Source organism: Dama dama, chromosome 3 (assembly GCF_033118175.1).
Source record: "Dama dama isolate Ldn47 chromosome 3, ASM3311817v1, whole genome shotgun sequence".
Taxonomy (NCBI): Eukaryota; Metazoa; Chordata; class Mammalia; order Artiodactyla; family Cervidae; genus Dama; species Dama dama.
Genome location: NC_083683.1, coordinates 30988159 through 31004368, shown reverse-complemented (window position 1 = coordinate 31004368; position 16210 = coordinate 30988159).

Below are 16210 nucleotides of genomic sequence, written 5' to 3'. Positions count from 1 at the left end.
TGGATCATGCTCTTTGTATCAAGTCTAAGAACTCTTTGTCCAACCTTTGGCCCTGAAGAATTTTCCTCCTTTCTTTGAAAAGTTTTACGTTTTACATTTAAGTCTGTGATCCATTTTGAGTTTATTTGTATAAAAGGGACAAGGTTCAGGGTGAGGTTCACTTACTTGCTTGTAGATTTCCAGTTGCTCCAACACCATTTATTTAAAAGGCTATCCTTAGTCCATTGAATTATTTATATTTGCATCTTTGATAAAAATCACTTGGCCCTACTTCTGGGGCTATTTCTGAGTTCTTAATTCTGGTCCATGATCTCTGTACATATCTCTCTACCAAGAACACAGAGTCTCAATTACTACAGCTATATCATGTGTCCTGAATTAAGATAGAGTGAGTCATCTCACACTATCCTTCTTTTTAAAATTGTTTCAGAATTGTTCCTTTGCCTTTACATATAAATTTTAGAAAAATTTTACTATAACTAAAAAAAAAATCTTGCTGAGATTTTGAAAGAAATTGATGAGTGTGAAAGTACAGGCTCCTCAGGTTCTCTCCCTACATCATAGAAGGGAGGGGTCTTACTGTCCAGTCAGGAGGAAGTCCCTGATCCCCAGTAGTCCTCCCCTAACACCAGTGCAGGTTGGGCTATGTTATTACAACCTAGCAGAGGTGAGTAACTAGGCTCTCTGCTCAGTCTTTGCTAACAAATTTGTGGGGAGACACACTTTTTTTCCCTGTGATGTTTGACTAGAAGAAAGCAGTTACTGTTTAAGTTTTCTGTCTTGCTAAGCTCCCTTCCTGGTCTCATAGCTACAGAAAACAGATATACAAGTTTTTGTTACCATGCTTTTTAATTTTAGTCTATGCTTATTGGCATTTTAGAGTTGCTATCTTATGCAGACCCAAATCTGAGGTGTATGAGGCAAAAAGAAAACCTATGATACTTAGCACTGGGTCATTATCCTGTAGGTCCTCTTTCCTTTGCACTTCAGCTTCTTCTTAAGGTTATCTTATATACAATGTTTGAAGCATTCAGTGTACACATAGGATACAAATGGGAGAGTACATCTATTCCATCTTCCTAGAAGCCAGTGTCATAAATTTATAATTTAACATCTCTTATGTGCCTTTCCCAAGTGGTCCAGGGCTTCCCAGGTGGCCCAGTGGTAAAGAGTCTGCTTGCAATGCAGGAGATGTGGGTTTGATCCCTGAGTCCAGAAGATCCCCTGGAGAAGGAAATGGCAACCCACTCCAGTATTCTTGGCTGGGAAATCCTATGGACAGAGGAGCCTGGTGGGCTACAGTCGTTGGGATCACAGAGTTGGACACGAATTAGCAATTAAAAAGCAATAACAAATGTGCCCTATATTGTGCTATACAAGGAAAGTTTAGACCTCAAGGAAATTATTTTCTACTATAGAAAGAACAAATTTTTATATGTTATTCTTAAATGATACAAATGAGAAGAAACAAATATGTACACTTGTCTAGAACTCAAGAGAAGGAAAGCTACTCAGCTAAAACCAGAATTTCTAGGTCTATTTCTTGTGGGGTATGATGCCTAAGATGAGACTTAAAATATAAGCAAAATTCACCAGATGCATAAAGTAGAAAACAAACAATCCAATAAGAAGTTTACTTACATGAGAAAAAGATAATTTGGTAGAATCTGTGAAAAAAAAAAAAAAAGCTCTTTCAGAATATGAGTCTGGAGAAATAGGTGGAGATTAAGTCTTGGAAATCCTTGAATTATGTCATAAAGAGCATATATATGTTTTCCTGAAAGCATAGCTGAATCATTGAATTGTTTTATAAAAATTTAGGATAGGCCAAACTTCTTTTAAATAGAATTACCTTTAAGTTAGGTAAGGAATAAATATTAATAAAAATGGGATGATATTAAAGATAAGCTGAACAAGTATAAAATCATTCCAATATCTCTCAATATATATATAATAATGGTATTAAATATAGAAATGGAAGTAAGAATCAGTTATTAAGGGAATATATAAATATTCCATAGGTAAAATTATCTGTATTGATTATTGATTATTCCCCATCCATTGCTATAAGAAAGTGTGATATTAAATGTGAAGTTCAGAGGAAAGGACAAGATTTTGAATGCTTCAATAATTTAAAAAATTATAAAAGTAGAACATTGTAGGGTATACAGAAGTAGAAATACAATGTTGTACACATGAAATTTATAAATTAGTGTTACCCTAAAAAAAGTGATTATCGTGAAACATACATTTTAAAGGGAACACAAACCGGGAATCTTAGAGTAAGAAGTTAGGCTAGGACGAGAACTGTGAGTGAATAACATCACTGTACTTATGTGTGTAGAGAGAGTCCATAAAGCATTACCTGTTATGCTTATTAAATTAGTTTAGAAGACCAGTAGGAAGCTTAAAATGCTTGTTCATTCTGGCAACAAGATACTTTTTGGTGTTCCTGGTATGCAGTTTCTCTGTTGTGTGTGTGTGTGTAGTGGGGATTGCTTTACTTTGAGACAATGATTTTGACTTTATGAAAATTGAATGCTAATGGACAAACAGTCCAATAGTTTGAGGATATTATATGTAAAGTTCACATCTTCATTATTTTAAATCACAGACAATAAATAGGGTTACTTACAGATGAATGTGAATAAATAGCGGAAAAAGGAGAGAAATAATTCTGAAGAAGGCTGGCAGAAAAGCAATCATCTTTAAACTATCTGCCTCACAATGTGTGGCACAGAGAAAGTGCTTTTTAACCCCTTCTTAACTAAATGGAAAGAGCTTTCAGCCCTTGAAACTACAGAATATGAAGTGTTGATATTTTACATCAAGTACCAATAAATATGTAAGGATGAGTGGTGTAACCAGGAAGTTAAGACTGTCCATACCTAGAAGCCTTAATTTCTTGGACTTCAATGAAAATCTTAGTCATCTCTTAAAAGTAAGAAGCTAAGTCTTGGATGGTAGTCTTGAAGAAATGGGTTACATTTTACAAAAAAAAAAAAAAAAATGAAAGGAGATTAAGAACAAACAATGATGACGATTAAGAAAAAACTGATCTGAAAGACACAGGGTTGTTTAGCCATGTAGCAGAATCAGTTAAAACTGATTGAGTAGCAATACATAAGTAAAGCATTTGCAATATAAATTTGTCCTTCCTTTGTTCTTATATTTTAACTAATGAAGACAAAAATTTTTGAATAAACTGTTACTGGATTTTATAAAAGAAAATTAAGAAATCCTAATTTGTTTTTTGTTTGTTTAATTCCATTCTCTCACTTGAAAAATCTTTTTATGTAAAATTTAACTAACATCCATCACCCATCAAAGTGTATTACTTATACGCACTTAATATTTGTTGAGCAGAAAATGGACCATTGAATGAATGGGTTTTTGACTTTGTGAAGTGGATACAAGTATCTGTCCAGAACCATAATGCAGGCTTTTCATCATGTTAATCGTCTCAAGGACAGTGTAAGCCTCCATTTTATCTATGTCATCCCTTCCTACTATTCATCATTTTCCAGTGTTCAATTATTTTCTTTGGGGTGGCAACTTGCTACTGTAATATTAAATTTATTAGAAAAGGCAAATCTAGGAAGTCATCTCATCCATCAATCTGTCTTCTGATTAGATTATATCTAAAATAATTCTATTTATAAACACCTGCAAAAGTAGAGACTCCACAGCTTCTCTTGACAACAATTTAAATATTCAATCTTCTTTGAATGTCTTCCTTAGATTTTCTTCAGATACCACATGTTCAAAAGGGAGCCCACTTTCTTTTCTTTCACATGTGTTTAAAAGATTTGGCCACAATTATTATAATAGTCTTGAGTTTATTCTTGAAAACTGAACCACGAGCAATCCATACATAATCCCTGACTAACATGGTAACTAAATGAACACATTTCAAGCACATATTGTTTTATTATTGATGTTTAATATTTTTATTAACGGACTTTATATTTTAGGATAATTTTAGATTTACAAAAGAATTAATCAGATACTACAGAGAGGTCCCCATATACCACCTGTACCCAATTTCCTCTATTACTAACATCTTACATTAGTACTGAACATGTTACACTAATGAACAATTATTATTAAACTAAGGTCCATATTTTATTCAAATTGCCTTAGCTTTTCCAAATTCCCCTTTTGTGTTCCAGGATTATAACCAACTCACCAGGTGCCTCTGTTCATGGGATTTCCCAGGCAGTAAAATGGAGCAGGTTGCCATTTCTTTGTCCAGGGCATCTTCCTGACACAGGGATTGAACCTGCAGACCGGCATCCCCTGCATTGCAAGCAGATTCTTTACTGCTGAGCCACGAGGAAAGCCCTATGACGAAGATACCACATTGTATTTAACAGTCTTGTGTTCTTAAGCTCCTCTTAACTGCGACAGATTCTCAATCTTTCCTTGTTTTTGATGAGCTTGATAGCTTTGTGAGAGGGGGTACTAATCATGTATATCATGCTGCTGCTAAGTCACGTCAGTCGTGTCTGACTCTGTGTGACCCCATAGACAGCAGCCCACCAGGCTTCCCCATCCCTGGGATTCTCCAGGCAAGAATACTGGAGTGGGTTGCCATTTCCTTCTCCAATGCATGAAAGTGAAAAGTGAAAGTGAAGTCGCTCAGTCCTGTCCAACTCTTAGTGACCCCGTGGACTGCAGCCTACCAGGCTCCTCCATCCATGGGATTTTCCAGGCAAGAGTACTGAGGTGGGTGCCATTGCCTTCTCTGATGTATATCATAGAGCCTCTTTATTGAAATATGTCCAGTATTTATCTCACAATTAGACTGAGGTTATATGTTTTGGGGAGGAGGATCACAGGATTGTAGTGTCATGTTCATAACATCATACCAAGGGGCCATATTTATCAAAATGATTTATGACAGTTGCTACTGATGTAGGACAGAGATAAAACTTTAGAAAATGATGCTGTTTAGCCTATTTAGCTTGATAAATTTCTTTGTTTGAAGTTGGCTTTGTCTGAAATTAATATAATGATACTAGCTGTCTTCTGATGAATGTTAGCATGGTATATATTTTCTCCTTTATTGGTAATATGCCTGTGTCCTTGTGCATTTAAAGTGGGCTACTTATCATCAGCATATATTTGGATTTTGTTGTTTTATCTACTCTGCTAGTCTCTGTCTTTCATTTATGTTTTCATACCATTCACATTTAACATAGTTATCCATACAACTGTTGACCTCTGAGACTCCTCAACTTCCCCTCACCCCAGTAGGACCATACCAAGAAGACTCAGAGGTCCCCTTTATGATACTAGGGATCACCCCCATGTGTGCAGTCATCTTGCTTTATAAACCCTCAAACCCAAGAAAAAGGCTTAAATGTTAAAAACCAATCTCTCTGTGCAGAAAAAAGTACTTGGCAAAAGTCTCTTTATTCTCCTCTACATTGGGTTTGGTGAAGCCTTAAGAGAAACTAGGCACATAAACATCACTATTCCAAGTCAGGTGGGAGAGCTTCCTAGAGCTTTTAAACTAAATCAGTGAGAATAAATCTTCAAAATATCTCTGTATTAACTTAGGGTTTCTGCCATTGTTGCTTTACATGTGGCTAAACAGCCAACTATGCTGGGACCTGCTAAACATAATTTTAGTGACTATGCACCTCATGTTATCATATAGTATACTTTTTTCTCAAGTAACTTGGCAGAAATTTGATTTCTAAACTTTCCCCAACCTGGGCACAAGTAGAGACATCCCCTGTAACTATCCACCACATTCTTTTCTTCAGTACTTGATTCAGTGTCTTTCTTCATCTCACAGTTGAACCTGATGACCATAGTTCAGTGTCTCAGCCAATCTCACTGCAAAGCAGGTATACAATGTAATTTGGCAATACATGTGACCTTTTTCCTGCTTTAGAGTTTTCTTGCTTTTTATGTTGTCTAACAAGCTAGGCAGCTTGTTTATAAGAGCAAAATTAGTATAACACTCTCATTCCCTTTATGTAAAAGTCATGTGCTTAACTTCCAGAGTAGAGAAAAGCATGCTGTCTTTGACCAGTACTGCTATAAAAGGAAAAGGAATATCCAGCAAGGAAAAAACCTATTTTGAAAGGTAAAGGGATGCTTATATCTGAGGGGGACAGGGATGCTGAATGGGAGTCAAGTATGTATATACTGAAGAAGGCTCCTGGATTTCCAACAAGGAAGCATTAGATAACCCCAGAAAGGGCAGATTCAGCGTAGTAGTAGAGTGAAGGTAGATTATAATAAACAGAGGAATGAGTATGCTGTGAAGCATTAGAGACACTGAATTTAGGATTGAATTTCAGCTAGAAGTTTGAGTTTATAAGGATTTTTTAAGTCAGGGTGTAAATATTGAGGCAAAACTTATCTCTCCTGTTTCTTCATTTTGTTTATGGACTTTAAAGCTTTTCTGTCTTTGAATGCCACCTAGCTCAAGCTCTTTTTTTTTGGAGTGAGCACAGTACAATATATGAAGAAATAAGTGGGCTGAGTAACACTTTTGGTGTGAGCTATAGTCACTGTAATGCTTCATGTTTTTCATTCTCAAAGTCTCTTGCTCGTCTGCCTTTTCTTTGAAACTCAATTATGCATCTATCTAAATTGAGAGGATCAAAAAATCTTAATACCATCATTTAATGTCAGTTTTATGGTTATAATATTTCTACATAGAGGATTTCTTCTAGGATGTCTAAATGAGTTCTTTCTCTCTATACTTGATTGATAACATAGGAAATATGAAATAGACCTCATTATATTAGGCCTAGAATAAAAAGCATTCTCATCAGCTAGCTGCATATAGAAGCATAAATAAGGAATATTTATTAAAATGTATGAAACTATATTCATAAATAAAATACTTTGGGGTGGTGATATATTACTCATTCTTCATGATGTAATTTAAAAAATTTTGAATCATCACCAGTAGGATCATCAGGAGTTATTTCCTCTAAACAATCTGTTGATGTGTTTTAAATTTCATATTTCATATTTCAATTGTTATTCAAGTTGATTTCCTAGTATTGCTATTCAAATTGCTCTCAATAGCATTAGAGTGAGAAAAAGGAATAAATGAAAAGAGTAAACCTGTAATATCTACTTAGCTATACTGATCAAATTATCTATGCATATATAATTATATGTATGTGTGTGTATATAAATATATATATGTAAACAGAGTGAAACATTGTTTATTAAACTAAAATTGCTCAGTGCCAGTTACAGACAGAGTTTGAGCAAGCTCTGGGAGATGGTGAAGGACTGGGAAGCCTGGCAGTCTGCAGTCCATGGGGTCACATAGAGTCGGACATGACTGAGCGACTAAACAACAAATATGAGATGTTGTAGACATGCGTGAGAACTAAATGTCATCAGGATAAGATTCATTAATTGACTAATAATAGATTTTTCGTTCTTCCTGAAGATTGAAGAATAATGGCAGTCAAAGTCTGTTCCATGAAATTTGCATGATTTTGAATTAAAATTCAATACTTAGAGCAAGTAAAATCTAACTTCTTTGGAGGCTGAATTTGAAGGCTATACAATAAGTTACCAAGTATAATTCATCATTCTTAAGTGCATAGTTCTTCTGTGGTATATTTTGTGGATTTTTATATATTATCAAGGATTCATTTATGATAATCACTTCATTTGCACGAGCAAAGATAATTTATTTAAATGCTTGAGTCAATGAAATTCTCTAATTATTTCATTTTGTCTTGATTCTTTGCCCAGAGTTTTATCTTTAGGCAAGTATTCTTTTCCAGATGAGGTACTTGTTTTATGAACATACAGCTGACTGTCCTTGTTTTTCTTACTATTTTAGCACTAATTCTGCAAATGCCACCTGAAGGAATGCCTTGATAACTAAAACATAAAACTAAATTCATGTTCTTCAAACTTATCATTTAATAGCATGCAAATAATATATATGTATTCTGTTGTTACTCTTTACTCAATATCTTATCAAGCAAAGAAAAGGGCATAAGAATCAAATCTCTTAAATTTACAATTTAAGAGATCATAAGTCCTGGGTGTTCATTGGAAGGACTGATGCTGAAGCTGAAACTCCAGTACTTTGGCCACCTCATGAGAAGAATTGACTCATTGGAAAAGACCCTGATGCTGGGAGGGATTGGGGGCAGGAGGAGAAGGGGACGACAGAGGATGAGATGGCTGGATGCACCACTGACTCGATGGGCATGAGTTTGAGTAAGCTCCGGGAGTTTGTGATGGATAGGGAGGCCTGGCGTGCTGCGATTCATGGGGTTGCAAAGAGTTGGACATGACTGAGCGACTGAAGTGAACTGAAATGAACTGAATGAATATATATTGCTTTAATTTAATGACAAAGAAATGTGATAGGCAAAATGTTGATTAGTTTTTAAATTAAATGATCAAAATAAAATATCAGTATCTCTATGATTATAAAGGTTATAATTACTTAATTGATTTTCCCTTTATTTTTCAGTTATATTTAACTATATAAGTGTGATTTTCCTGCTGTGCTTAGAATTCAAGTTCACAATTCATTAGAGAATTTCCTGGCTATATTTTTTCCATCAAAACATATACTTCTCTCAGTCATTGGACCAAAGGAAATCTTATTTTCTTTCATTTTCTAAGAGTCACCTAAGTATCTAGAGTGTTTACCCTTCTTCTTGGTATTCCAGGAAGAGAATAAAGAGTCATGAGAATCATCAGTAATGCTTGAATTAAAAAGCACACATGAACACTTACAAAAATCATATGGACACAAATATTCTCACAGGTGACCAAAGAATTCTGAGGCAAGTAACAAGTACATATTGCCATTGAACTGGAAAAAGAAAGCACCAGTTTAGTATAATAAGCTAATGTCATTTTTCTGTTGTTACAATGTATATTCTGAAGCTACAAGCAGTATCCTACTGCTTATTGAGAAGTCTCTCAAAGGACTATTGTTTAACTAGGTTATACAGCCATTTTTGACATCCTTTCCAGCCTTATTTCAGGAGAAGGAAACGGCAGCCCACTCCAGTGTTCTTTCCTGGAGAATCCCAGGGACAGGGAAGCCTGGTGGGCTGCTCTCTATGGGTTGCACAGAGTCAGACACGACTGAAGTGACTTAGCCACAGCAGCAGCCAGCCTCATTTCACATGGCTTTTGCCAAGAGCATCCTGCGTTTGTTCAGACTTTTCGTGCCTCCCCTATATAGGCCATGCTTGGTATTACTGGTATAATTTATATATATATATAGATTATATATATATATCTTTTTTTTAACAAGTGCTGTGAGATTCCAGAGAGGAGAGATTATTTCTAGTAGAAAGAACTTAAAAAGGTATTATAAAAGATGTAATATTTGATCCGAATGCTGAAGAAGTTATTGAATTTACTAAATTTTTGATGGGAGAAGTTAGAGAAAAAGCATTCCTATTAAAGGTAAGAAAACTGGCCAAGAAATAGTGTAGTGAAAGTCTGGATATAGCACAAAAAAGCAGATAGTCCAATTTGTCTAGATGACAGGATATGTCTAAGGAAAATGCCTAGAGATTTTCAGATATTTATCCAGGCTTCCCTGGTGGTTCAGATAATAAAGAATTTGCCTGCAATACAGGAGATATGGGTTCGATCCCTGGGTCAGGAACATCCCCTGGAGGAGGGAATGGCTACCCACACCAGTATTCTTGCCTGGAGAATTCCGTGGAGAGAGGAGTCTGGCTGACTGCAGTCCATGGGGTCGCAGAGTCGTCTGGGCCACCACCAGGAAACAGCAGATAGTCTAGTCTGTCTATATCACATCATGTGTCCAAGGAAAATGTCTGGAGGTAAGACAGATATTTACTGGCCTTTGGTAATTTGTGAAGAAATTGGATTTTATTTTTAAGTGATTTAAAGCAATGTGTTAAAAATATAAACCCACTCTAATGTATAAGTAAAAGACATATTAACATATTTTGAGGCTGGATTCCATTTTGTAGTCATGATGCAAAGGAATGACTCATTTGAAAAGACCCTGATTCTGGGAAAGATTGAGGGCAGGAAGAGAAGCGGATGACAGAAGATGAGATGGTTGGATGGCATCACCAACTCGATCAACATGGGTTTGGGTGGATTCTGGGAGTTGGTGATGGACAAGGAGGCCTGTGGTGCTGCGGTTCATGGGGTTGCAAAGAGTCGGACAGTACTGAATGACTGAAGTGATCTGAAGGAAGTATATGGGCTTCTATTGTGGCTCAGCTGGTAAAGAATCTGCCTGCAATGTGGGAAAACTGGGTTCGATCCCTGGGTTGGGAAGATTCCCTGGAGAAGGGAAAGGCTACCCACTCCAGTATTCTGGCCTGAATTCCATGGACCATATAGTCCATGGGGTCACAAAGAGGTGGACACGACTAAGCAACTTTCACTTTTCAGAGAGATAATATATACTAGTCTAAAAGTTTCTTTAACAAAAGTCTGTCAAATCATTCCATCCCTTTTTCCCTTATTGTTAAGATATTATATTCTTTGTATTGTATTTTCATAAATATTTTTCCCAGAAATCAATTATGACTTAATTATCATTCTTTTCATATATAATATTCACATATAGTATTATTCATGTATATAATATATTCATATTATATATTCATATATATATGTATATATATATATATCTTCTTTACCTCAAGTCCCTAACACATTCTTAAATATAAGAAAAAACTACTTTCTCAATAGCTTGGGAGAATTGCCCCCAATTTATACTAAGATCAAACATGCAGTATTCTAATGAAGAGTACAACTACTAAAAAGCTGCTTTAAACTTTATGATCAATAAGTACCTGATAACAAGCTATATAGAGGCTCAAGCCTTCTTTTTGCTGTCCTTTATTTTACCTCTAAAGAGACAAGAATTAATTGAGGGAAAGGAGAAAGATAGATAAACTGATTATATAAGACAATCCAAATATATACCTTTAAAAGGAAAAAGACATTTTTGGCTGGAGAATCAAATAAAGGAGAATGTTAAGTCCTTTGCTTCAAATAACATGAGTTAGGAAAAAGAATAATAGTAGCTGTCTAAAAATCTACTCTAAAAAAAATAATAAAAAATTAAAAAGAAAATAAAAATCTACTCTAGGTTATGTTAGCACACATCAAATTATATAGTCTCTCAACCAAGCAACCGAATAGATACCTGTTGCAAAGAATTTAACCTTTTTCTATATTCTATCATCAGAACTCCATCAAACCCAAGAAAAATAGCATGCCATTAAAACAAAAACAAACAAAAAAACTAAATAGGATGCTCTGCCAAAGGAACTGTGTCTCCTATGTTATAATTTATTTGCTCACTGGAGGACATCAAATATTTTGTAAAGTCTGGTTTCAGTTACCTCCCATTTCTTGGGTTAGAATAATATTACATACAATTATACCATTAGGTTTATTATGAGCATTGTGATGTGATAATATTTGCTAGACTGCTAAGAAAAAAAACTACTTTTGACAATCCATTTTAGATTTTGGAAGAGGTTTGTTTATATTCAAACAGCATTTTTTAGGCCTTATGCCAAAAATTGATGCCATAAAACAGGAGGGACTCTACTTCAAAAGAATTCTAGTGTTTTTATTATAAATATTAAATACTTGGTGACAGTTATAAACAAAGATCTTTACAAATGCTTTTGTAACTAAAAATATATAAATGTAAGAAATGCTTATGAACACTTATCCCCTGATTCTTTTCATAGGCCAGCCTAGAACTATCAATCTAAGCATGCTTGCATGCCTGCTTTAGTCATGTCCAACTCTTTGCAACCCTATGGACTGTAACCCAACAGGTTCCTCTGTCTATGGGACTCTCCAAGCAAGAATACAGGAGTGGGTTGCCGTGCCTCCCTGCAGGGGATCTTCCCAGCCCAGGGATCTAATCCAGGTCTCTTATGTCTCCTGCATTGCAGGCAGATTCTTTACTAACTGAACTACCAGGGAAGACCCAGTGTCACAAGGGAAGCTCAATTTAAGTATATTTCTCCCAATTGAAAAACAAAAACAAAAACCACATCTCTTATAAACTCTTAAGTGCCAGGTTTCACATCCATTGCTTCTGCTAAAGTAAATGTTTTGGCTGGAACAGTGATAGGTCGCACTGATAAAAACTTAATAAATTACCTGGTGAGGTGATCTGTCTCACAGCCAAGTCACCCAGTTAGATTTTCTCTTTATGAAAAGGAAAGGCGAGAGCAAGACAATTAATCTCCATGTTAATTTCTATATTTATTGAACCTGAAGTATAATTTAGTTTATATCCATTTCCTCTAGAAATATATGTGAGAAAATACTTCCACAGTGTTTATAGGCTAAATACTTAAATAGTTCATTGATAAACTCTAGAATATATTCACTCAGGTAATAAAAACTGTTCTTTGATCATAAAATAATCAGTAATATTTAGATACTTTGAAAGAAGTAGGGAAAACCACTAGACCATTCAGGTATGACCTAAATCAAATCCCTTATAATTATATAGTAGAAGTGGGAAATAGATTCAAGGGACTAGATCTGATAGACAGAGTGCCTCATGAACTATGGTTGGAGGTTCATAACACTGTACAGGGGACAGGGATCAAGACCATTCCCATGGAAAAGAAATGCATAAAAAGCAAAATAGCTGTCTGAGGAGGCCTTACAAATAGCTGTGAAAAGAAGAGAAGTGAAAAGCAAAGGAGAAATAAAAGATATACCCATTTGAATGCAGAGTTCCAAAGAAAAGCCAGGAGAGATAAGAAAGCACTCCGCAGTGATCAATGCAAAGAAATAGAGGAAAACAATAGAATGGGAAAGACTAGAGATCTCTTCAAGAAAATTGCAGATACCAAGGGAACATTTCATGCAAAGATGGGCTCAACAAAGGACGGAAATGTATGGACCTAACAGAAGCAGAAGATATTAAGAAGAGGTGGCAAAAATACACAGAAGAACTATACAAAAAATATCTTCATGACCCAGATGATCACAATGGTATGATCACTCACCTAGAGCCAGACATCCTGGAATGTGAAGTCAAGGGGTCCTTAGGAAACATCACTATGAACAAAGCTAGTGGAGGTGATGGAATTCCAGTTGAGCTATTTCAAATCCTAAAAGATTACGCTGTGAAAGTGTTGCACACAATGTACCAACCAATTTGTAAAACTCAGCAGTGGCCACAGGACTGGAAAAGGTCAGTTTTCATTCCAGTCTCAAAGAAAGGCAATGCCAAAGAACGCTCAAACTACTGCACAATTGCACTCATCTCACACGGTAGTAAGTAATGCTCAAAATTCTCCAGTACGTGAACCATGAACCTCCAGATGTTCAAGCTGGTTTTAGAAAAGGCAGAGAAACCAGCTATCAAATTGTTAACATCCATTGGATTATCAAAAAAGCAAGAGAGTTCCAGAAAAACATCTACTTCTGCTTTATTGACTATGCCAAAGCTTTTGACTGTGTGGACCACAACAATTCTGGAAAATTCTTGAAGAGATGGGAATACCAGACCACCTGACCTGCTTCTTGAGAAATCTGTATGCAGCTCAGGAAGCAACAGTTAGAACTAGACATGACCAACAGACTGGTTCCAAATAGCAAAGGGAGTACGTCAAGGCTGTACATTGTCACCCTGCTTATTTAACATATATGCAGAGTACATCATGGGAAATGCTGGGCTGGAGGAAGTAAAGCCTGAATCAAGATTGCTGAGAGAAATATCAGTAACCTCAGATATGCAGATGACACCACCCTTATGGCAGAAAATGAAGAAGAACTAAAGAGCCTCTTGCTGAAAGTGAAAGAGGAGAGTGAAAAAATTGGCTGACAGCTCAACATTCAGAAAACTAAGATCATGGCATCTGGTCCCATCACTTCATGGCAAACAGATGCAGAAACAGTGACAGACTTTATTTTCTTGGGCTACAAAATCACTGCAGATGGTGACTGCAGCTATGAAATTAAAAGACACTTACTCCTTGGAAGAAAAGTTATGACCAACCTAGACAGCATAGTAAAAAGCAGAGACATTACTTTCCCAAGAACGATCCTTCTAGTCAAGGCTATGGTTTTACCAATAGTCACGTATGGATGTGAGAGTTGGACTATAAAGAATGCTAAGCAATGAAGAATTGATGCTTTTGAACTGTGGTGTTTAAGAAGACTCATGAGAGTCCCTTGGACTGCAAGGAGAGCCAATCATTCCATCCTAAAGGAAATCAGTCCTGAATATTCATTGGAACAGCTGATGTTGAAGCTGAAACTCCAATACTTTGGCCACCTGATGAGAAGAGCTGACTCATTTCAAAAGACCCTAATGCTGGGAAAGATTGAAGGCAGGAGGAGAAGAGGATGACAGAGGATGAGATGGTTGGATGGTATCACTGACTCAATGGACACTGAGTTTGAATAAACACCAGGAGTTGGTGATGGACAGGGAGGCCTGGCATGCTGCAGTCATGAAGTTGCAAAGAGTCAGACACAACTGAGCAACTGAACTGAAATGAACTGAATGTTTAGATGCTTATGCATCACTGTGCTGTGTAAATGATTGTTTCAAAATCATTATTAAACCAGTAAACTAATAATTATATAATAAGGAATATTGTCACTTCAACAAAGCAATGTGTTTATTATTAAGGAGTATATTAACATTTTTAGTTCATGAAGTCAATGAAACTTTTTAATATAGAATAATTATTTTCTTGAATTGGTGGCCTTCAAATTATCTGCATATATCATTTGATGTTCTGATATATAAATGAACTCATGTTGGAAATACATAATAATTATAAATATTACTGACCACAATTTCAAAAGAAGCTATTTATCCTTAAATATCTGTAGTACTGCTGACAGATACTAAGCAGTGTGTGTGTGTATGTGTGTGTGTGTGTGTGTGTGTGTGTGCACATGCTTGTACACAGAGGATAAGGTAGAAATATGAAATGATTTTTTGCTAATAGGGAGGGGAGTTATCATAATGTAAATGTTCTTAAAAAAGTTCTTTACTTACAGAGACTCACTTTCCTCATCTGTAGAATAAGGATTCAAAAAAGTTTCTTTATCATAGATGTTTTGTGAGGAGTAAATAAAATAATGTATATGACATTTTTGGGTTTCCCAGGTGGTGCTAGTGTCAAAGAATCTGCCTGCCACTGCAGGAGACATGAGAAATGTGAGTTCAATACCTGGGTGGGGAAGATTCCCTGGAGAAGGGAATGGCAACCCACTCCAGTATTCTTGCTTGGAGATCCCATGGACAGAGGAGTTGGGCAAGCTACAGTCCATAGCATTGCAGAGAGTCGGACACCACTGGAGCAACTTAGCACACGTGACACTTTTAGCACAAAACCTAGTATAATAGGCATACAATTCATAATTTGTCATTTTTATCATTTCTATCTTCATGTAGTTGACTAGAATCAGTTCATATATTATGAAAGAGATTCTTTGCCTACCATGTATCTTGAGATATTTTCATAGTTTGTAGTTTTCCTTCAACATTTATTAGAGTTTTTATTGCTATATAGATATTTTTAGTTTGTATATAATCAATTCTATTTAGAGGATATTTTTTTAAGTTTTACTTTATGACTTCTGGTTTGTGTCAAAATTAGAGATTTTTCTCCTATTCAATTTTATGAAAGTATTTTTTTATATTTTACTCTCTTTTAAAATTTTACCCTTCAATATTTAATCCATTTGAGATTTATGGATGATGAGTTGTGGGTATATAATTTACTTTTCCAAATAATGAGTCAATTGGTCTAAAACACTGAAAGGTTACTTTATACATTCCCATAGATCTGATTTGACATCTTTATAATATACTAAATTTCTCCAAATACTAGGCTGTCTTCCTGAACTTCCTGTTCTGTTTTGTTGACACCTTCTTTACCTTCATAACCAAGCCATCAAAAATTCCTACCAATTCTGTTTCTAAAATATAACTGGGAGCTTCTCTTGTTGCTCACTGGTTAAAAAAACCCACCTGCCAATGCAGAAGACCTGGGTTTGTTCCCTTATCTGGGAGGATCCCATAGGCCAGGGCACAGCTGGGCTCATGCACCACTACTATTGAGCCTGTGCTGTAGAGTCTGGACGATGCAACTACTGAGCCCATGGGCCGCAGCTACCGAAGCCTGCATACCCTGCAGCCTGTGCTTCACAAGACAGGCCGATGCAATGACCAGTGCATACTCCACAC